Source organism: Lactuca saligna, chromosome 5 (genome assembly GCF_052625555.1).
Source record: "Lactuca saligna cultivar CGN05327 chromosome 5, ASM5262555v1, whole genome shotgun sequence".
Taxonomy (NCBI): Eukaryota; Viridiplantae; Streptophyta; class Magnoliopsida; order Asterales; family Asteraceae; genus Lactuca; species Lactuca saligna.
This window is the reverse complement of record NC_136421.1, coordinates 35,883,855-35,908,487: the sequence shown is the minus strand read 5'-3', so window position 1 is coordinate 35,908,487 and position 24,633 is coordinate 35,883,855. Positions and strand designations below refer to the sequence as shown.

General features: G+C 37.2%; 1 long non-coding RNA gene across 1 annotated transcript; it reads right to left on the bottom strand.

Moving 5' to 3' along the window:
* Positions 1–12,589: 12,589 nt before the first annotated feature.
* LOC145047217 (uncharacterized) lies at positions 12,590–24,247 on the bottom strand. Its single transcript, XR_013682160.1, has 3 exons — positions 23,174–24,247; positions 22,759–22,859; positions 12,590–12,678 (listed from the first exon to the last, which is right to left on the bottom strand). It is a non-coding gene; the product is annotated as an uncharacterized LOC145047217 (long non-coding RNA).
* Between the last annotated feature and the right edge of the window lie 386 nt (positions 24,248–24,633).

The following is a 24,633-nucleotide window of genomic DNA, read 5'->3' as shown; positions in this document are numbered from 1 at the left end:
AGAGAGGGAAGATTTTCTGGGCTACAGCTATGGTATGGTATCGGTTGGGGATTTTATACTTCTCACGACGCAGCTTTTAAGCCATGCATAAATGCTGACGCACAGGAAAGGGAATTTCCCTTTAATTTGCATAAAATAGTAAAATATAGAGTAGATTACCATTGATTTGAAAAGGTAACAAAGTTTTAAAAATATTATTGTATTTTTTTAGTATAAAAAATACCAATAAACTAATGAATTTATATAAAAATAACATCTAACATCATGTTTTGTTCTTATCTTAACCATGGTAATCCGGTAGTTTAGTTAATGGTTGACTTGGCATTATATTTGACATGTAGATTGCTTAGTTGTCATAACAATAGAATATTTTCAGTTATATAACCCATTTTTAATGAAATGAACTGTGACAAAAATCTCCTCCTTTGTGAACGACTTCTTCCTTCTTTTATGGCTTCTTCTTCTTCCTTTAAATCCATGATCTCCAAGTCAAGCACCAACATTTCCAAATCAAAGAGGACACTTGAAGATGGGAAGCTTTGTGATTGTGGGTACATTGCTCGAACGTGGTCATCAACCACCAAGGCCAATCCTGACAGAAAGTTAGGGTTTGTCCTTACTCTTTGGTAAGTGTGTTTGAAAGCTTTATCTTACCTTTCTCCTAAATAATTTCTTCATTATCTGATTTTTTTTTCTGAATATGAAGGATCCAAATAAGAAAAGTTCTAAGTTTTGGAAATGGGTTGATTAAGAACCAATAAACCGGACCAAGATGAAGCAGAACCAAACACAAGCTCAATGGAAATGAAGATTTTAAGATTGAAAAAAGATTTCAATTTGTACAAGATGAAGACAAAATATGATTTCAGTTTCTACAAGATGAAGACAAAAAACGATTTCAATTTGTACAAGATGAAGACTGTAACATCCCAAAAATGCGAGCCGAAAATTTTGTTTTTAAAACATGTACTTAGCAAAACATTTAGGAATAATTCATTCAACAATCATTTCATTTCACGAAAAGATGTATGTCAGAAAACATTGTCATAATCATAAAAATGTCAGAGTAAAATTTCCCAGGAAGATATCATAATGCGGAATACGAGCAGGTGTGTGTGCGTGATGTACCGCTACCGCGCCAGCTCCTTCCCCTTCGAAGAAGAGGTACCTGAAACCAAAACTGAAAACTGTAAGCACGAAGCTTAGTGAGTTCCCCCATAATACCTCATACTAGGCAAGCATACAATGTACAACTAGGAGATACGGGCCTTGCCCACACTCATGAAGATACGGGCCTTGCCCACACTCCGCTAGCCGGGAGATACGAGCCTCGCCCACACTCCACTATCTGGGAGATACAGGCCTTGCCCACACTCCACTCTCGGAGAGATACGAGCCTAGCCCACACTCAGCCGCAAACCCATAACATACAAGTATCACATAGACAACAAGTATAGACAACTCTATCATACTGGCATATATCATAATCAACTCGACCAAGAGATACGGGCTCGACCCACACTCTAATACTAACATCTCGTCTATACGGGCCGGCCTTGGTGCCTTAGACCCGTTACTACTGGAAGGAAACTCACCTCAAAGTAACTGCCGATCTGTGTGGGAACTGACTGACTGCTGCTACTGCCGCTCCGGAGATCCTCCGGCTATAATTCCCACAAAACCCTTAGTCAAATACTGCTAACCGACTTCAGGGTAAATTGACCATTTACCCTTAACAAATCTAGAGTCCAGTCACAGTCAACTGCCAGTTAACCAGACTCGCCGAGTTGGCTTGCCAACTCGCCGATTCCTCTCCCTTAGTCTGACCATAAATCCGTCTTTACTTGTCGAGTTAGACGTTGACTCGACGAGTTTTCCTTCTATACCCAAGGCCAATAATCCTTCATCCTACTCGCCGAGTTGTATGAACAACTCGCCGAGTTCATCTTCATCCGATGAACACTTTATGCTGTGACTCGCCGAGTTGTATGAACAACTCGTCAAGTCTGTTCTTGATCTAAGAAGGTTGCCTTGAACTCGCCGAGTTCCTTCCCGAATGAGTTCAGCTTCCAACTCACCGAGTCCACCCAGGACTCACTACTCTACTCAGCATAAACGAAAAGGGGGAAAACTCGGGGACTCGTGACCCGACTCGCCATGTTCGATGAGCAACTCGCCGAGTCTGCCACATGCAAATACTATACACTCGATTTTGTTCGAATCCAGTCCATGCCTTTTACAGATCTGAGTTCTTAGGGTAGGATTTTCACGTAAAGTTTCCAACTTTACGTGTAGAAATGCATGGAATGGGGATTAAAGGCGAAATAGGGGCTAAGAAGGTGGATCTAGGACATTCAAGCAATTTACTCCCATAAAGGTTGTAGATCTGAGCTTCTGGAGCTCAAACATGACTAGATCTAGTGGATAATCAACCTATAACGGATTCTACTTCATGCACAAGCTTGGAAAAAGGTTCAAGAAGAGCTCAAAAGGTGCTCTAATGGGGTTTAAGCATACAAACAGAATGGAGCAGAGATATACCTTAGAGAACTCTGAAATAGCACCAAGATATCTGGTCTCCTTCTCCTCTTCTTGATCCACTCTCCTTCTTCTCCCAAAAACTTCAAGGAATCACTCTAAACACTTCAATCTCACAAGAAACGAGTTAGGGTTTGATGTAGGGCGCTCTGAGGGTGAAAGGGGGCGAGCTTGGGCCGCACAAGCTAGCTTAAATAGGGGGCAAACCCTTGTAATTAGGGTTTCATCAGACAACGGGGACTCGCCGAGTCCGGAATATGGACTCACCGAGTCGCCAACTTAAACATGCTCCGGGTCCCATCTCTACTCGGCGAGTCGGACCTACAACTCGTCGAGTCCAAGGCTAAAAATGAAAAAAAAAACACAAAGATAAATTTTACGTACCAGGAACTTGGTGCTACAAAGACAAAGAGGATAGTGTGAGTTTTAGAAAGCAGTTTGATGAAATGACTAAGAAATTGGTGATTCATAATTTTTTTTTATGGATGCTTTTTGTTATGTTTGTAGTGAAAATCATGACAAGTTAATGGTATTTGTATGCTTTTATAAAAGGCAATGTACTTTGAAAGTAGTTTTAATAAAATCAAATGGGAAATGTACTTAGGTGTTGTTCTTTTAATCACATGGTGGGAGTTAAGGCATTGTAATAATTAGAGTTCATCATAGCAAAGGAAAAATTGTAACGGCCCAAATTTAAAGAAAAGTTTAACTTTTATAATCATAAATACCAACCACAATTGTTTCCAGAAAAAAACCCATTACATGACCATAGTGATTTAAAAGATTAGAGTATCAAAACTAATTATGAAAACACTGGAGAATGCACGCCGAGCCATCAAACCGGACCCTTACCCTTAGAACTAGAAGTACCTGAAACATCCAACAAAACTGTAAGCACAAGCTTAGTGAATTTCCCAAAACACACAAAACATATAATCACATAATGCCATGCACACATACATATAAGTTTGCCATGGACTCCCTCCATGGTCTTCATTTGGAATGTCATGGGCTACCCCCATGGTCTTGTATCCCTGAGCCATGGGCTCCTCCCATGGTCTTGCCAAGTGTCATGGACTCCTCCCATGGTCTTCACATAAGTTCACACATATATCAAATAGCAAACCATTACATACTCCATTACTAATCATATCATATCAATTAATGGGCCGACCTTGGTGCCTTCGACCCATGAGTGTAGTGAGAAGACTCACCTCAAATACTGAACGACAGATGACTAGGTCTTGGCTCCAAATGTTAGTTCTACTCAACCCCTAAAAAAATGATTCCTTAAATACAACTCAAAATGCCCCAAAACCCATTATAGGTCAAACTCGGTCAAAGACAAAGTCAAAAGTCCAGGTCAACAGTTCGAGTTGACCAAACACGCCGTGTTTCTTCATCTATTGCAATATTGGGAAAAACCTTATTAACTTGCCCTTGTTCACTAAGTAACACGCCGAGTTAGCCATAATTTCAACAGCTTAATGTATTAAGATATTTCCATCGAATTTAGGAGCTCCAAATCTCAGGTCTCCTCCAAAATGATGTCTAGAAGGGTAAAGTTTCCAACTTTACCCTTAGGAACCACCAAAATGAGTCAAACCCGAACCCCAGACTCACTAGAGTGAAGCTTGACCCGCTAAGCCCTTAATCTCCAAAGACATAGTCCCAAAAAGCAGATCTGACATCCAAAGGCTAGAAAATCACGTAAAGTTTCCAACTTTACGTCCCTGCACACTAAAAAGAAGCTCTATGGCTCAAGAAGGGCCTAATAAAGGACTTCAAGCATGAATGGGACCTAGAACCTAGTAAAGCTTGCAAATTTAAGCCAAATGACGCCACAAAATGGCCAGATCTAACATAACAACCCCTAGAACACACAACTTCTTGGACACCCAACCATGAGTCTGAAATCAAGATAAAACCCAAAACAAAGAGATCTAAACAATAACAAAGCAAGGTATAAACTTGATACCTCCAAGAGACTGCAACAAGTGGGGAGATTCTAGATCTAAGTCTTCCCTCCAAGCTATACGCCTTCAACTTCAAAGCTTCTTCAAAAGAGTACAAAATGATCAACACTCAAGGCCCTCCACAAGCTCACACACTCACAAAGGACGATGATACACACTATTAGGGTTTCTGGACAGAGGAGGTAGGTAAGGAGGCCAACCAAGGGACTTAAGGCCTTTAAATAGGGTGGAACACCCTGGAAATTAGGGTTTCCTTCCCAACCACCAACACGCCGAGTTGAGACACCTCGACTCGTCGTGTTGGTTCATTAATTTCCGAGGCCAAAGTCATCTTTGTTAGAATAGTGTCCAAGGTCATTAACTATTAGTAATATTTCTAATAATAGCAGGGTCCTTTTGGGTTGCCCCCAAGACCCAAATTGAGTAGAATAAATAAATGAGAAATTGGTTTATTAATTATTATGGTTAATAATGAATTAGAAACTAATTGGAAATATATTATGGGAATTAATTAACAATTTAATTAATTAAAGGGTTGAATGTTCATTAATTGATAGTTGGTTAATCAGGAATGTTCCAGAACCTTTTATGGGATTAGGGTTGGATGAAAATCACTCCATCCTACATGGGAAAGGAGTGAAATTTCATGGTTAAGCCTCCATCCCACATGGGAAGGAGTATCAAACCCTAGGAGGCATCCAAGGCTATAAATAGGGCCTTAGGGATTTCATTCCTCCTTGCACCTTGGCTTGAAGTTTTCGCCAACCCTTCTTCCTCCCCTCTTAAGGGACGATTTCTAACCCCTTTGGGTTTGTGAAATTGACCCTTCTCCTAGTTATTTTCATTCCACTCTTTGGTGTCCTTGGGTGTGATACCATTAAAGGGATTTTGGTTTGGGTCCTTTCATCCAAGCAACCTCATGGAGGTTCAAGATCTCAAGCTTGGAGATCAAGGGCTACATAAAAGGTATGTTTTCTTACTTATGTTTTAGTTTTCTAGGGTTAATATAATTAGCATGAAGCCATAGATCCATAGGATGCATGTACACTTAGGTATATCGTTGTTTCGATTTTTCCGCTGCCTAGTTTTAGAGTGTATTTGATGCATAGAAAACCCAACAGTGGTATCAAAGCCATTGGTTCATGGTTAATTTCACCCTAGATCCATGTTTTATGTAAAAACTTGTTTGGAATTGAATGATGAAAGAATAATTGAAAATTTCATAATGTGTTGAAACCCTAGTCGTAGCTCACGACGTGAACTTAGCAGATTCGGGATTTTCGAATTTTCCTTTAATTTTCAAATATGAAGCTTTGATAAACATGGATAAATACCTAATTTAAATTGTTTTTGAATTTGGAAAATTAATAAATATTATTTAAATGTGTTTATTTAAATTTGAATATTTATTTGGTAATTGATAAATATTATTTAAATATGTTTATTTGAATTTGGATATTTATCTATTATTTAAATAGTGAATTTCATATTTAAGATTATTTGTAATAGAGAATTATAAATTTGAATATTAACCCCTCATGATTTATTAATTGTTACATTGCGTCCTCGCAATTAATTAGAATTAATAATAGACAACTAAATTTAAAGAGTTTTAAATTTACCCCTTGTATTTATATATATTAGAATTGTGTTTATTATATGTATAAGAAAGTTACAACATGCGCCCTCGCGTGTTTAAATGTTGACATTGTCAGTCTTACCTCGACTGTAACACTCGTTTATTTATTAGTTAATAAATAAATTAATGAACGAATGGTAGCCTAAAATAAATAATTATATATGCAGGGTGTTGGGTTCGAGGAGTTAATTGCCACATTTTTAGAAGTCGGGGGTTAAAAACATGAGTTTGAGACTCATTTTATAAATATTTATGAAGACAGGGGCTCTGTGGTAATTACCGAGAATTATTTTTTTAAAAGAAATGAGGCAGAGGGGCTGAATATGTTATAATTAAGACCATGGTTGCAGAAATCGGGATTAATCGTTTGGCGTTCTCCAACCGTCGAGGATTAGGGCATTAATAGGGTTTGGCGGGATTAATCGGTCAACAAAAATCAAAAAAGTCGAAAAAAGTAAAAAATAAAGTCAAAAGATTTTTTAAAAATTCAAAAAACCAACTTTGTTTTTTTACTCCAAAATTTTCAAATTTTCAAAATTTCAAATATTATACAAAAATGTTCATATTTTCGTATTTCCAAATTACAATTTTTCTTATTTTCTAATTTTGAAGTACTTGTTTTTCTTAAGATATATTAATATTTAATTAATTTTAATATTTTATTAATAATCTATGGTCCTCGATTAATCCCCGCCAAGACCGATTAATCCCTTAACACCAGTCGACCGTCGAGCTACTGTCAAACGATTTTTACAACCTTGATTAAGACATTGGGGAACTGTTTGGTAAATTGTGTACCTAATTTGTAAAGGGTTTTAGATGGTGGGGTTCAGATGGTAACTTATGGACTGATTGTGAAAGGATTTTAGATGTTGGGGGCTGCTTTGTAAAATACGACCTTATTTTGAAAGAAAATGTCATGGGGAGGGATCAGTCTTACCATTATGGTAACAAGTTTGGTGTGGAGGCGGGTATATAAGTCACAGCAAACCCTAACCCTAGCTAAGAGGGTGCAACCGCTATCATCGGAGATCTCCAGCCGCCACCTCCACTCTCACGATCTCCGACGCTGCTCCACCACCTCCGTTGAGGTCGCCACCGCCGCAGTCAAAGTTGAAGACCACCAGGAGCGCCATCGTCGTCTCACCGCTGACGAAGAAGGGGGTGTCGGCTTCCAGTTGTGATGCTCGGAGGTTGCATTTGTTGTGGTTGATGTTATCGTTTCCTCCGTGTTCTCCCGTAGCTACACAACGGTTTACGACCGTCGGCACCGTCACCAAGGGCTCGTCACGATTGGGATGCATCCGACTAGCTCTTGCCATTAGGAGGAAAAGGTCGTCACCGGTGAAGACCGTGAAGCGACGAAAGGAACGATGAGGACGTCGGGAGAAGCCGGAAAGAGCTGGAATGTGGCTGTGACATCACGAAAACTTCCTCTTCTCCGGTTCGTTGCTGCAACGCCGCCTTAAACCATCGTTGTGGCTGTTGCCGCCACTCGTGAGTACTCTACCACTGTCGTATGCCGCTAGATCGATGGTTGGAGTGCACCTCGTGAATCAGAAGCATGTATGTGTGTGTAACTTGGCCGGAAAAATGAAGGAAAGGCCCCCACCACCACCGTGAGGTGGTGGCTGCCGCCATGCACCACCGTCGGCCACCTCAAGGTGGTTTGTGTGTGTATGTTTAGCTTAGTTAGTGTATGTGTGTTGGTTTGGTATTTTCGTTGTAATTGTAACTCAAAAGCGAAATAATGGAAAGAAATTGGAAACCACCACCCTAGGGTGGTGGCTGCCGCCACCGGCCGCCGTGTCGGGTGGCGGTGTGCTTTGCCTCGTGGTGTTGATTCGTTTGGGGTGCTTGAAACCCTAATGGGCCCACTGAAGCTTAATGGACTCTAATGGACCCAATAAAACCCTAATGGGCTTAATAATATTTTAGTGGGCTTAATAGGCCCAATAAAGCCCTAATTGATCTAAAAGCCCAACAAATTAATAAATGGGCTAGTATTTAGGTTGGAAACCCTAATTAGGGTTTGGAAAACCCTAATGCCATCAAAACCCTAATTTTGTGGGAATTAATCAAGACACACGAGACTTATTAATAACTTGGAATATTAAATAATAATCATTGGCGAAAATTAATCTAAGCAATATTGGACTTAATGGATTAAGTCCTTAATGAGTTAAGTAGGATACTTAACCCTAATCATTATTTTATGAGAAACCCTAATTCCACTTGGGTTCATTGTTGGGCCTTCTATTGGGCCTTGATGATTGGGTAATTAATGGGCTTTGAGGTAAGGCTTATATGAGGAGTTGGGCCCAATTTGGAAAATTGGGCCATAAATGGGCCATGGTTTGGCCCTTAATGATTATATGACATTGGGCCATTAGAAGGTCAAATGTTGGACTAGACTTTTGGTTGGGCCTTATGGTAAGACCTTATAAAGGTTTGGGCCCAATTTGGAAAATTGGGCCATGTGTTGGGCTTTGATTCTTAGTTGACTTTGGGCCTATAGATTGGGCCTTGGGCTTGAATAAGCCAAGCTTAGGGTAATGTAGTAATTATCCAAGATTGTATTATGGTTATGTGTTGGGACCCAATTATTAATTGGGTGTTATTTTGGTATTGACAGTTCGGGAACCTGTTATCCAGCAGCTGGGGTTGAGTCTGCGGGACTACAGCAGTGTGGGATTGTGTCTACGGAACTTCAGCAGTGTGGGATTGTGGTAGTAGCAGGGAATAGTTTTTCCCTGACTCGGTTGTTAGGACCGAAGGGTAGGTCAGTACCCCAGATATGGCTAAGTATGATTATATCCTGTCATTGTATGATAGTGGTAGGGTGTGAAATAGTCCCCAGTTACCGGTTGAAAGATACCGATGGCGGATACCAGTTGAAAGATACCGATGACAGTTACCGGTTGAAAGATACTGATGACAGTTACCGGTTGAAAGATACCGAAGGGGTATACGGAACCCATGCAACGCTTATCTGTCTGTTTATGACATGTTAGTATGTAATCAACATGTTTATGATGTTAGTAGGTGATCAGTATGTTTATGATATATTATTATGTGATAGTGGTAGGGGTGAAATAGTCCCCGGATACTGGTTGAAAGATACCGATGGTATTATGTGGTATGTGGTATGATGGGGGAACTCACTAAACTTCGTGCTTATGGTTTACAGTTTTGGTTTCAGGTGCTTTGTTTTCAAAGGAAAGGAGTCGGCTTGATCGCGGCGCATCACACTATGATTTCCGCACATAAGATCCTTGGGGTTACATTCTGATATGGTTTTATGTTATTATGTTTTATTATTGACACTCTGGTTTTGACATGAGACATTATTATTGACGGTTTTATTACATATGGTTTTATATTAACTTATTTAAAAACGAAATTTTTGGTCTTGAATTTTGGGATGTTACAAGTTGGTATCAGAGTCTTGGTTTGAGGGATTCAGGCACAGTACTCTCGGGTGTGTCTGAACTCAAACTGAGGGTTTGGCATGAAAATTTTCAAAAGAAAATCATTTTTATAAAAAGAATTTGAAAAGAATTTGGAAGGAGAAAATAACTTTGAAGAGAACAAGGTGTGTGATGCGTGCAATCAGCCGAGCTCAAGTAAGTTTTCCCCAAGATACTCATACATGTTATGTTATGATATGATATGATGATGAGAACTGCATGCTAGATTAGGGCTAAGGATCTAGAAAGATGCCTTATATGCCTACTGTATGTGCTTGTTGAGCTACATGATAGTAATGATTAGTTAGTGATAAGATAGCCTGTTTAGGTTATGCCTGACTGTGTGAGCCTTAGAATCGCATGCTAGTATAGATCCCTGGCAAGAGGATAGACTGATCTGACTGGAATATGTTGGTTAGATTTTCCATTGTCTGAATGCTGCTTTCTTTGTGCTTTGAGGGACTCTTAGTAATGTGAACTATCTACTAAGTGAATATGCTAAGTCGCGAGTGGCTATATTCATGAGGTAGCAAGTTGACATTAGTGGGAAGTCCTTTAGCAGCTAAGGACTGGGTGAGTACGGGAACCTAGGAAAGCCTAGGAAGTGCTTTAGTGGGTTTGGTTGTGTTGTTAGCAAGCATTCAGGGTACCAGTTTGAGGAAGTGACTTGGAGGATTCAGGAGGATTACTGAGGAAAGTATGGATAGGTGTGGAAGGTAGTATTGGTCCCGTACTACTGAAAGCACATGATCCATACTCGAATCGGCGATAGTCTTGGAGAATCTAAGAAGCTTCGGGGAGAAGTATGTGACCCGGTTTGGGGACAGAGGATGTTCCAGTTGTTACAGCTTAGCCATTGGCAAGCGAGCTAGTAAGCGTGACAGGGTGTCAGGCCCTGAAGGATATGATTTCCAAGAGGGTGCAAATGCGAGATCGATTTGGAGCACTTTGAGAAGAGAGGTTCGTGCCAGGTGTGTATGGTAGAAGGTCCCGAGGAGAGATCCATGACCTCCGATCATCGGGTGAAAGGCTAGCAGGTTCGGGGTCAGTGCAACACGTACGAGAAAGTACACAAGGGAGTTTGTCACTCTAGGGGTTTAGGCTGCTACAGGTGTGGCCGGGTTGATCATGTCAGCTGGAGATGATCGGTATTCCTCCAGATGTTGTGGGTATGTCATCTTCTACTGCTAATAAATGGATGATGGGAATACGTATCGCTTTGGGATTGTGAGCGAGTTTGGGTAAGTCAGATCTCGGGTCGGTTTTCTGCTAGTGTTTGGGTTATCAAGGATCATATATGCCATCCAACATGCCGAAAGGTTCTTGATGAACCCACATAGGGACGTACCTTGAAGAGTGGGTTCCGCGTGTACCATTATCATTCCGGATCTTTGTCGAGATCTGTGCAGGAGTATTGTTTGGAAGATCCTCGGTCAAGATTAGAGCGATAATTCTCCAGTGAAGTTAGTGTTCAGTGGTACTGTGAGATTGGAAGTGGGAACGAGGACTCGTCAGCCAGATTGAAGATTAAGGCCTCTAGTGTCAGCACGGGAGATGGATTGAAGTGTTAGATTGGACTAGATTCCAAGAGTACTCTTCAAGATTTCAGAGGATGGGCGATCTTAAGGTTTAATCGGTGATTAAACATTAGCAGTGGTAGGCACAGGTTGTCATCTGTGGGATACTATAAAGCGAGAAGGATTGAGAATCCTTCAATTCTCGCGTGCTATGGAGGCTTAGTCAAATCTAAGTGGGGGACAAACTTTTTATAAAGTCCTCCAAATGCGAGTTCTGGTTGCACGGGGTACAATTGATGGGTTATGAGCAAAACATCATTCCTATGGTGTACATGCAAACCATAATAGCTTTTGTATCTAGTTTGTCTAATGAACATGCAATTGAATATCCAAAGCTATAAACCCTAGATCTAGTATACAATTAATCATATTAACATAAGATTGGGGTTTAGATCTTACCTTGATTGTTGTAGCAATAACAATCTCAAATCCTCCTTTGTAATGGCTTTAGAAAGCTTAGAGTCACAAGTGTCATTCCTCTAATGGCTCACAAACACCAAGAGCAAGAGGATGAAGAATGATAAGAGAGGAGGCACCCAAAAACGTGTGGAAATCCTAAGGAAACTCTTCACCACGTTTTTGGTGCTCTAGGGATCCTTAAATAGTGAGGCTATCAGGGTTATCTAACAAGGATACCCTAATTTGACTGCTTAGGCCCTAAGCAACCCATGGACTCCCTCCTTAGAGGCCTTGGACGATTTCTAATGGGTTTCCCCATAGAATTCGTCCACTCCATCCTCTATGGAGTCCATTAGCCTAATATTTAACTATCACACAATTGATAGTTCTAGTCCCCTTTATTTAATTAATGTCTTTTAGCCACAAAATCAATTCTTATTAATTATTAACTAATATTAATTAAATAATATGATTTCTCCTTTAATTATATTATTCTCATAATATATTAATAAATCATAATTAATCATCTCTCTCCATAATTCATCTTATCAAGTTGCTTTGGTGAAAGCAACCCAAAAGGACCATGCACCATCAGGTCAAGTACATACCAAAAATAGTTATGGACTTAGACACTAATCCAACAGTCTTCCACTTGGATAAGTCTAATAACTATTTTGCGTATGACTTCAGATCCTGATCCGCAATCGTAGCTTTCAAAAGCCGCTGTCAAATCTGATCTTATCAGATACACGTCCTTCAGATAAGGGATCATATATTCCTCCATTCTAGATATCGTATAGATTGAGACATGGATTTAAATCATTCTCTTTGTCTATGTATTTGTTACACCCTCGTCCGCCGGCGGAAGTGCCAAGGTGCGCGACGTAAATCAGTAATCACAGTTATTAAACATACATTAAACAGTACAAATATAATCTTCTATTATTACCGAAATATAAATTACATTGACAATGACTATTGCTAAATCATGACACATGCCTGACAATCCGGCGTTTACAAAGATATAATATAACTAACGGAGAGTCTTCTGAGCGAACATTTCCGACCTGCTAAATAACCTGAGAATACATGCATTAAAATACGTCAACAAAATTGTTTGTGAGTTCTACAGGTTTTGACACAGAGTATTTTTATACCCAACATTGTTTGATAAAATTTAGCTGGTTGACCAGCTTTTATAAATGTTTACTTTTCTATTAAAAGTATAAAATAATTGAGTTATAACAATGTGTTATGACTCATTCATAAATACCATTTGTTCAAATTCAAATGTACAAAAGTTGGAAAATACATATATGTAATTCTGACTTATATTAAAATGCATTTTTATATAAAGATTTTGAATATCATATTATATAAAAATAGGAAATGTTACCCTTTGAGAGAACATAAAATAACCAACTTTACTCTTGAAACCTTATACAAGAATTTGTATCATTTATATGAAAAATTCATAAGTATTGAATTTATGAACTTTGTAAAATCGTATCATGACAATAATTAAGTATTATCTGACTTAATTTGAAAACCGACACTTAGCCGGTGGGGCAAACTCCTCCCACATAAATATTGTGTTTTCTTATAAAAACAAATGGTTTATATAAATTTAACTTATTTTATGTAAGTTAATAAATCTTGTTGTGCCGTGTCATGATATTAATTAAGTGTTATCTGACTTAATTTTTGGTACTGACACTTATCGCTCTGATTCACAAGCTATCCCACTAAATATAGTTTCTTTCAACTGGAATGAGTGAACATAAACCTCGTATAAATCCAATATCGATTCTATACGGTAACGAAACAAAACTGGGATTTTATAATAAAATCATAACCGAACTCATGACACTGTACTTTATTAATGCACCGAAACCATAATAAGGCGCGCGTGCTAAAGTCATTCACCCCGTTGTAACACGTGGTAATCTTTCGATAATGCTAACGTCGGCGCCAAAATTCATCTCGTCAGATGTAGTTGTAGCTAGCAACTCCAGGTGGGCGGTCGTACCGTATAAGATCAATAATATGACACTTACACCCGACGTTAGTCGTTCCCTTGAGGATTAACGATTATATATTGGATAGTTTCTACTAAGTATTGAGATCTTAGCTATCGCGAAACCCGGAACAGTTTATAATGGAAACTCAAACGTATTGGATATGGTATTCAGAATAGGTATGATGAACCTATAGAATAGGTATGATGAACCTATATGGAATATATGAAGTAGGTATGATAAACCTACATGGAATAGGTATGATGAACCTATACGGAGTACATGGAGTAGGTATGATGAACCTACACATAATAGGTATGATGAACCTATACGGAATACATGGGATAGGTATGATGAACCTACATAGAATAGGTATGATGAACATATACAAAATACATGGGGTAGGTATGATGAACCTACATGGAATAGGTATGATGAACTTATACAAAATACATGGGGTAGGTATGATGAACCTACATGGAATAAGTATGATGAACTTATACAGAATACATGGGGTAGGTATGATGAACCTACATGGAATAGGTATGATAACCTATATCATCCATTCTAAATTCACTGGATATGTAACATTATTCACCGTTTAGGAAAACAATAACTGAAATTCTTATAACTTCAAGAATTTATCATACTAGATACGGTTTCGATGTCGTGTTAGCATAATAGCTAATTTTAGAATTTATCGAAGTTTGGATCGACCGTAGATCTACATTCCCCATATTTTATATAAATCATGCGAGAATATTTTTAATACATTTAATTTGGGATGAAGGTAAAGTCTTTAAATACAATACTCGACAAGCATTTATTTCGTAAATAACGACTCTTACGCCCTGAAGTCGACCATGTTATTGTTGGATTAATGTCTAAGTCCATAACTATATTTGGTATGTACTTGACCCGACCCGACATGGTCCATTTGGGTTGCACTTCACCGACACAATTTATATGGATAATCTTTTGAGAATAGTATATTTATGATTAATATTAATATATTATAAGTTCTAATATATTAATATGGAATCATATTATTTAATTAGTATTGATCAAGACTTAATTTAGAATTAATTAAGTGATCAAAATGAACTAATTAAATATGGACTTTTATATATATATGGAATGGGCCAAGTTCATTTAGGTTAGGCTAAGCTTTCATGGATAGTCCATGGAGTGTTTAACCCATGGATCATATGAAATGAAAGGTCATGGGTTTAACCCTAGTTTCCATACTATATAAAGATGTCCTTGGTTGGTGAAATTGCACTAGTGTGGTACACTATGAAGGGCTAGCCGATTTCACTAGATAGAACCAAGTATTCATATTCTCTAAAGTCTTCCAAGGTGTCTTGGTGATTTGTGATTCCACTTGAGGCTTCCACACTATTGGGGCTAAGCTCTTAAAGCTTGAAGACATCAAGCTACATCAAAAGGTATGTTATCTAACTAGAACTTTGTAGTATAAGAACTTCATAATATGCTAGTTAGGATTAAAGCCTTGGAAAGTTCTTATTTGCATGTATAATAGAGAAAACATAGATCCAAGGTTTATAGGGTTGCATGTACACCATATGAGTGTTAGAATGCTCAAAACCCATCAGTGGTATCAGAGCCTAGGCTTGTGTTCAATTATACTTGATGCAAATTGCTGAAAAACTCGATTTTCTGGCTTTCTGGGCACTGGACTCGCCGAGTCCACTGATGAACTCACCGAGTCCATGAGTAAAATCATCGTACTCGCCGAGTAGGTTCATGCACTCGACGAGTAGGAGCCCCAGACAGCATATTTTCGAGGTTTTTGGCTAGAAATGGACTAGGAACATTACCCTAAGTTGTTTTTGAACTTATAAACTTGTTTTTGATGTGGTAATGTTCATACTAATCCAATTTCAAAGATAATTGTCAATAGATTCATGTTTTGATTAGTTTAGTGATTAGGCTAATTACATGAAAAGGTTTGATTTGAATTATCTTGTTCTTATGAGTTGCTTAGATTAATAGAAAGTTTTGTGAAATTATTTTTTTCAATCCAAATTAATTTAAGAGTTGATTCTAAAATGTGTTTTTGTAACTTGTCATCAAGTTATATTAAAAGTCACATTTAAGTTTCATAAAACTCATAAAAGTTGGCAATGGTTACAAAAGATGAAGAGTCTTGTCCTTAAGTTATGGAGGTTCAAGAGTCACTTCATTAAGTAATAAAATATGTAACCTTAATTAATTCCATAAGTTATAAAATAAAGAAAAGTTATTTCTTTTATTAGTTTAAAGTCTTCCATTGTCCTCAAGTTATGGAACTTGAAGAGTTTTTGGATTAAAACTACTTTAAACACATAAGTTATGGAATAGGAAAAGTTTTGAAAGTTACAAAACTTGCCCTCAAGTTTTGGAATTTGAAAAGTTTTCTCTTATGAATACTTTAATTCCAAGTTAGCCCTTAGAATTTTAAAAGTTAAAATTCAACCCTTATACTTTATAATATTATAAGTTAATAATATTTATATATATGTATAAGATTAAAGTCAGTCTTACCGTTAGTAGGCCTCATTCACGAAGTCGGTCTATAAGGGGGGTATAAGGTTACTGCCTATAAAATGGCAGTTTAATGGGTGTCTACTCTCACTCACCGCTTCCTTGACCGGTGGAGGGTCGTTAGCCGAACGGGTTTGACAGGACTATAATTCTCCCTTCATTAAAAGTATTCATGATAAATACTAAGTAACTAAACTCTTAATAATACCCAATCTTAGTTACTTAGGAAAATGTGAATAAGGTGCTAATTCATGAAATTACACTTTGCATTTTGTTTAAGTCGGTTAGTGGAGCGTGTGTGGTTAACCGGCACACTAACTCGTATTTAACAAGGTAGGCAAAGGGTAACTTAATGTTTATCATAGTATCGATGGAGCGTGTGTGGTTAACCAGCACATCGATTGAGGGGTAAACACTTAAGGGTACCAAGTAATTTGCATGGTTACTTCACACCTTGTTTTGTGATCCTCAGCATCCCAGTCACAAAACCTGAAGGGCACACTCGAGATTGAAACATGTCATTGAACAGTTCAATGAATCTCAAAAGATCTAGGAGTTTCAAATCCAATTAAAACCTAATAATACATTTCGTTTATCTTGGTGGAAATTGGTGAATCGTCATTCACCTACCTTCAAATATTTTATAGCTTGGATTACGGCATCCCTCTTCTAAGTTATAAAATAGTTTGTTGGGTCCTAGCCTTAATATTTCATATTGGGTGTCATATTAAGGACTTTAGATCAACTATCTTGAATATCTCCCAAAAGATGTTTGGTTTAGACATTTATGATCTTCCTATATCTCCTGAAACAAGCTTTCCTAAATGAAGATGATGTTCCATGGAACTCATACTTCTTTCACCTCCTCTAATTATTCTCCCTAACCCACAAGTTCTTGAAAAGTTTAAGGTCACTCAAGCCCTATTGGCAAGGCAAGGTCTAGGTGTGATCACATCTTGGAGATGAAGTCACATGCTGACAAGTCGGGAGAGTTGGGTGTCAAAGTCTTGAGAAAGTTAGTGATTCAATCACTTTCTAAGTCACATAGTGAGTTCCTTTGGGACTCCTATGAAATAGACTATGACAAGACCCTTAATGATCTTATCTATTTGCTTGGTGCTGCTAAATCAGAAGTGATTTAGTGTACTAGTAAAGCAAATTTGATTAGGAGATCAACTTCCCAAAACTTTATGGACAAGGACAATAGTGACACAGGAAATCCAGAAATGCATTCTCTTCCCAATGGAAAGGGTTTGTCCATAGTCAACTTGGTTGACCAAATGGTAAAGAGAAAGGCTAAGTCTAAGATAGTCCCATGTACTATTACCTAAGGGTCCATATGTTTCTATTGCCAAAGGAAGGGGCTTTGGTTATGAAGCTGCCAAATTTACCTACGGATGATAAAGTCAATAAATTTGACTTTATTTCAGGTAAAGTCCATTGTCTAACTCTATTAAGTTCCTACTTGGAGATTATTATTACATGATGTGGCTGGGTCACATGTTGATGTTTTAAGAATCAAAGAAAAGTAAAGAAACTTAAAGGAAGTATATGTTGATTCTGATCGCGAAGATGGATTTCAATCGCATGGTTCGGTGATCAGAATTTTGAGCACGTGCTTAAGAGTTATGATAGATTGCTTAGGAATAGATGACAACAAGTTTTCATATACATCTGCATTGTAAGGATTAGTTTTTCTGCAAAGTTGTAAAATAAAAGAAAAATTTTTAATTTTATTTATTTTAAACTATCCTTACAATGGCATTTGGGAAAAAAAGATGTTGTTTATATGATTCCATTGATAGAAATATTGGAAATATGAATTTTATTCTCTCATTTGTGGTAGTGTCTAAATTTACCAAATAAGGAAAGATTCTCATCACCCAAGTTTTCAGTTGGATAGAAACTTGGAATCATGCAAGTTGTATAGTATGATGAATGAGAACTTTCGAGCATTGGAAAATTAAGACTAACTGCTTGTTCACATGGATGTGTGAGTCAAGAGAAGGACTAAGGGATCAAGTACACATTCTTGTGCACTGGTCAAGTCAAGCATAAAAGATCGATAAGACTATTCGTCATAATTTACTAAAGCTTAGTAAATATGGTTATACTTACAGGCTAAAGTATAATTCTTAAACATTGGAAAAGTTTCAATGTAAGGTAGAGCGAATAAGAAGAATCAAATTAGGCAGAAGGATAAAAGTTTCTCAAATCTGAAAAGATGGGAGAGTATTTTAGTATCAGTTTTTGTGATCATCTTAATGATTAAGAAACCATAGCACAATTAGCTCTCTAAGGAAATCTTAGAGCATTCTTATGACTAAGAAGAGGGATCTTGAACTGTTGAAATGGTTAAATAAAGAAGATGAGTCAAACTTCGTTCCAATACAAGTCTTAGAGTCATACTCCAAGATTGTAACTTGAGTGACATGTCTTAAAGAAGGTTTAAAACACTTGTCAAATGTAAGAGTAAAAGTTTTCTACTCTTGTACATTTGAAATTGGTAAGTTGTGATGTTTTGGATAAAACAAAGACCATCTTAGGCCAATTTTGTGAAGTGTTTGTCTTGATTAGAATCCACACTATCTCTTGAATAACTGACAAGAAAGTCTAATATGTCAAGAGGACAGTGGGAGTCTTAAAAGTCTTGAAAGTCTCAAGAACTAATCAAGAATAAAACCTGAAGTTTTTTACTAGCACACGACTCGAGGTTCATAACCTATCGTGTTGACGTATTCTATGCCCATTCCAATTAAAGTTGGCTTTGCATATGAGTTCTTAGAGTTCTCAATTGGTTCCACAATAACTTGGAAGCAATGGCAGGCCCTTGAGCTGCCAGGTGGCAAGAAATTAGATTGAGTTCAGTCCATATGAGTTTGGATTTGTCACTATCCTTGTCCTATGACTATGGTTTTGACAATTCACATGGATAAGAACACATACACCATTAAATCTAAGTGTCATAAGGTTTATCCCCGATTCATGAAAATGATGGTGAGGAAACACTTTCACTAAGTAGATTTTAGCTAGATAGCAATTGTGATATTTGCATTCTCAAAGTCATTAGTGGAGCGTGTGTGGTTTACCGGCACACTAACATGGACTTGTGAGAAGTGGCAAAGGTCTAAACAATCAAGACTATGATTACGGCATCCCTTTTCATAGTTCTAAAATTGTTTAGACACTCCTATGAGCTATCTAGAAGAGGTGTATGATTTTGATAAAGTTTTATCAAAGCAATCTAGTATCAGAAATCTGAACTTTGGTAAGAAAGTCAGCTGATTTCTGAGTACATGTCAAAGCTAGTGGGAGCATAAGTGTTATGCTAATAATCATCATGTTAATGGGAGCATGATAATTATGATAAGTATTGCAAGTTAGTAATGTTAATTATAGAAAACAAAAGGTTTCAATTGGGAAAAGGTTGTTTTGCTATAATTAAGGGAGAGGAAATTATACTTCATCTCAAATCTATAAGCTTAGATCGTGAGGTTTTAATCATTTAGTCAAGGGTATATATGAATTTCATGTTGGAATGGCTCAACATAAGGAAATTCTGTATATGAGTCCATTATTTACGTTCTAAAATTCGATTATGATTACGGCATCCCTTTTTCATAATCTGAATTATGAGAATTTGGCAAATAGAAATGGAAATGTTATAGCAAAATACCGGTTTAGTCTTTATGTGAGACATCATGAGTCGTGTCCCATATGCTTCGGATATAGGATCGATTACATGTGCTATATTCATCCTTTCTAAAATTTTCCAAATGCCTGGGGCATTAAGAAGGGAAAAAGTTTAGAACTAGATATGACTAAAAGGATTAAACAGTTGTCGAGGACAATCTAAGGTTTACCCAAGATTGGTTGCTCAAGGACAGCTGGAAGTATAGTGATAATTCTGGAAGGACCATATTGACATAATCTGTAAGGAGGCAACTCTTGTTCAGAAGTGATAGTCAAAATGGAGTCTGGAAATGTTTCAAAGTTAGAAATTATTTAATCTGTGTAAGATTAGGAAACTTAATGCAAGAAGGATGTTTCCAAGGAGCTGATCTCCTTTGGAATGCTCTATTAGGTTGTTGTTAAGTCTTTCTGACTTTGTGCATAATCATTACAAGAGAATCAATGCATATAAGTTTAGAATGTAACAGATTTCAGTAAATGACATGAATTTGGAATTCTTGCATTTGCAATAAGGAATTGGGACTGTGAAAAGAGAATCATTGAAGTTATGTTCAATTGATCTAGTTCACAAAGTAAAGATCATAGACAAACATAGTATGCATACTTGGTGTATGGCATGACTAGTGTTTAGAAAAACATAGTGTATATGCTTGGAGTATGGGACAACTATTGTTTTAAATTCAAGAATAAAGTTGATAGCTGAAACAGTATACAATGAATAATGTGTAATCATATGGTGATAAATAAAAGGTGTTTTATTTATGTTCATAAGTTCTGAGACCATATTAGATTCAATTATTCTTGTGTTTCATTTTGCATGTTTTGACTTCCCGAATAAACTAGGTTATTCTTCCGGAATGATTAAGTTATTCAAACCATCCACAGTCGGTCATATGTTGGAAGTAGATATGAATTAAGACTGTCATGGGTTGGCTTGTAGAGGTCTAAGGTGTTAGACAAAGGGCTACAACGCTCATGAGTGCTCATAAGTTCTGAGTATTGGATTCAACCCGCGCTCATTGGAATCACTTCATGGATTTTAATCATGAGTGATCATGAGACGATAATATCTTATATTCTTCAAACCTAGAGATATGAGTTGATACTATGAGTTGATTGTACATTGATTGCACGAAAACGCATTCGGTAACTCGGTGTTATAAAATGTGCCTTTATGTATGATTCAACAAGTAGTAGAACAAGCCATATGAGTCGAAGTTTATCCATTCCTTTTACCTTCGGGATAAAAGCGATATCTGTGGGCCCCTCGATGATTTGATGATGACAAATGGAAGTGCTCGGCCGGGCCAGGACTGATTTGATTTGTTCAATTAGTCAGTCGTCATAAATCGGAAATCGGGAAACAACAAATGGACAGAGAGAATGATTATAATCCATGTATCAGTCCATATGATATCTAGAATGGAGGAATATATGATCCCTTATCTAATAGGACAAGTTCGTTGACAAGATCAGAGTTCGACAGCGGCTTAAAGAGCTACGATTGCCAGTTAGGTTTTGAAGTCATACTCAATAATAGTTTTAGACTTATCCAAGTGGGAGACTGTTGGATTAATGCCTAAGTCCATAACTATATTTGGTATGTACTTGACCCGACCCGGCATGGTCCATTTGGGTTGCACTTCACCGACACAATTTATATGGATAATCTTTTGAGAATAGTATATTTATGATTAATATTAATATATTATAAGTTCTAATATATTAATATGGAATCATATTACTTAATTCGTATTGATCAAGACTTAATTTAGAATTAATTAAGTGATCAAAATGAACTAATTAAATATGGACTTTTATATATATGGAATGGGCCAAGTTCATTTAGGTTGGGCTAAGCTTTCATGGATAGTCCATGGAGTGTTTAACCCATGGATCATATGAAATGAGAGGTCATGGGTTTAACCCTAGTTTCCATACTATATAAAGATGTCCTTGGTTGGTGAAATTGCACTAGTGTGGTACACTATGAAGGGCTAGCCGATTTCACTAGATAGAACCAAGTATTCATATTCTCTAAAGTCTTCCAAGGTGTCTTGGTGATTTGTGATTCCACTTGAGGCTTCCACACTATTGGGGCTAAGCTCTTAAAGCTTGAAGACATCAAGCTACATCAAAAGGTATGTCATCTAACTAGAACTTTGTATTATAAGAACTTCATAATATGCTAGTTAGGATTAAAGCCTTGGAAAGTTCTTATTTGCATGTATAATAGAGAAAACATAGATCCAAGGTTTATAGGGTTGCATGTACACCATAGGAGTGTTAGAATGCTCAAAATTCATCAGTTATTTATTGTAATAAAAATAAATAACTTAGTATAATGAAGTTATGTTGTTATAATTAATATAAAAATATATTAATAACTTCTCAATTCATTTTTACATAACCTTATATATATTAAAAGTTAAATCTTATAATTTTAACTAATAATTATATAATTTCATGAATTTAATCTTCCATCAAATTATGGCAATATACTTTCACTTTATACACGGATAATAGTTTTGGTCATTATTATATCGTTACATACTTCCATGAGATACTTTATCTTATACATGTAAAGTCATCATTTTTGTGACTCATAATATCCACTCGTGTAATTATAGCAATCTACTTATAATCTTGTGCTTTTTCTTAATAATTATATTTATATTTCACATAACGTATAATTATATCAACTTATAACAATCTACTTTAACTTAATAGATTTGCTAGTGATTTATCACATCTTTAGATTGCTATTTCATAAGCGTTTGACCAATAACAAAGTAAGATGTTATTTTGTATATAAAACTTGAAAATCATCAAACTTTAATAGACACACATATATTCTCCCCCAAATATTAAAACCGTAAAGGAGGGGCCGTAGAAACTCACTTTCGTAGCGTGAACGAGGCTCAATGTGTGATTCTTGTCGTGAAATTTGTTACGCGACGTTCCTCGTTCTTAAGACGAACCACCGAGTATATTTAAATTACCTAATATAACAAAAATGATAGTTTTGGTATTAATTATTAAGTATAGGGTGGTATATGTCAACACAAATAATTTATAAGGATTGATTTTGCTAAAATCATTCAACTAGGGACTGATCTCTAAATTTATTTCCAAGGCAGGGGCTAATAGTGCACATTTTAAACCCAATTTGGAGGTTTAGGACTAGATTTGTAACCCATTCTCATATGGGGGTTAAAATAATTAATTCAAATCAAGGGAAGGGCCAAAGTCATATAAGTCTGAAAGTTAAGGGTTTAATTTAATTATTTTGAATCAACGTTTGAATAAGTTTGACCTCTTCCTCTACAAACACGATTTGCAGATCGGGAAACAGAAGGAAATACGAACGAAAGCAGGTAAAGAGATGAAGTTGGTCCGGTGATTGGCAAATCTGTCGTCAGGAGGGAGGAGCACCTCCGGTACTTGACTGAATCGACGATGGTGAACGGAAGCAGCAGTGTTGCCGTCAGTCTCAGTGATGGCTGATTCACCGTGAAACGGAAGGAGGAAGGGGGAACCAAACTTCGGCGAACCTTGTGGTTTAATCTTCATGTTGTCGGAAGGAGAGGCATGAACGAAAGCAGTACTAGTTGCCGATCCCTTGGAGTGCGCCACTTGATTGTCTTGTTCGGACAAAGAAGAAAGAAAACGAAAGCAGGTGGGTGGCTCGGTGGTGGTTGTGGGATCGTGAGGAGGGGATAGGGGCAGTCGAATTCCGACGAGCTCCTCTTGGATTCATCTATTGTCTTCAAGAGTGGAACACGAAGAAGGGAGCAGGGGAGAGACGAAGGTGGTGACAAGGGGCTCCGGTGGTTTTGCTCGATAATCACAGGTTTCTTTCTTCTCTCTTTGATTGAAATCATTGGGGTTCTGGTGTGTGATTGGCTTTGATGTTGGCATAAGAAGAAGAAGAATTTGGTGGGTGCTTGGGTTTGATTGTTGACAGAGAATGGAAGCAATGAGGAGACATGTGAAGTAGAAGAGGCAGCTGCCTCTTGTTCACTGACTCGAAAACAATCTCTCCTTAGGGTTGTTCTTCTTCTTGATGGCGACAACAAAATTGAATGAAAAGAAGGGTGTTTGGGTTTGAGCTTCTTTGACTGGAAGAGTGGCTGCTGCTCCTTAGCTCACCGGGAAACCACAAGAAAACCACCTCCATTGGAGGTGTTCTTGTCTGTGCATCGAAACAGAAAGAAGGGAGAGGAGTGAGTTTGTGAATGATTGTGTGACTTTCCCATGTGATCAAAAGCAGATATTTAGAAGTTCTTGAGACATTGGAAGTACTTGGAAATCTCTAAAGGATTGTGGAGGTACAACACTAAATTGCCCATTTGTGAGAGGGTGTGTGTTTTATTGTCATTGATATAGTCACGTGTAATGATCTAGTTCAGATTTCCAGTTGATTTTGATAATAAATTTGTGTACAACAAGTTTTGGGAATGATCTTGTGTAGATTGCATTGCATATTATTGGCTTTTATTTGTACATGTAGAGGTGCTTTGGTGATTGAGAAAACTGGTAACATATATGTATCTAGTTATGTATTTGGTAGAATTTCTATTAGTCTTCATATGTATTAATAGTTTCCTTAGTCATATACATATGTGTATTTATGTGTGTATTTTGAATGATAAATAACATACACATTGTGTTTAACATAATTATCTATTTGTTTTTTTTGTTATATGTAATATGGATTTTATAAGAACTTTAACCACTACATATTATATTGTTTGAAAAATATATTCTTCACAC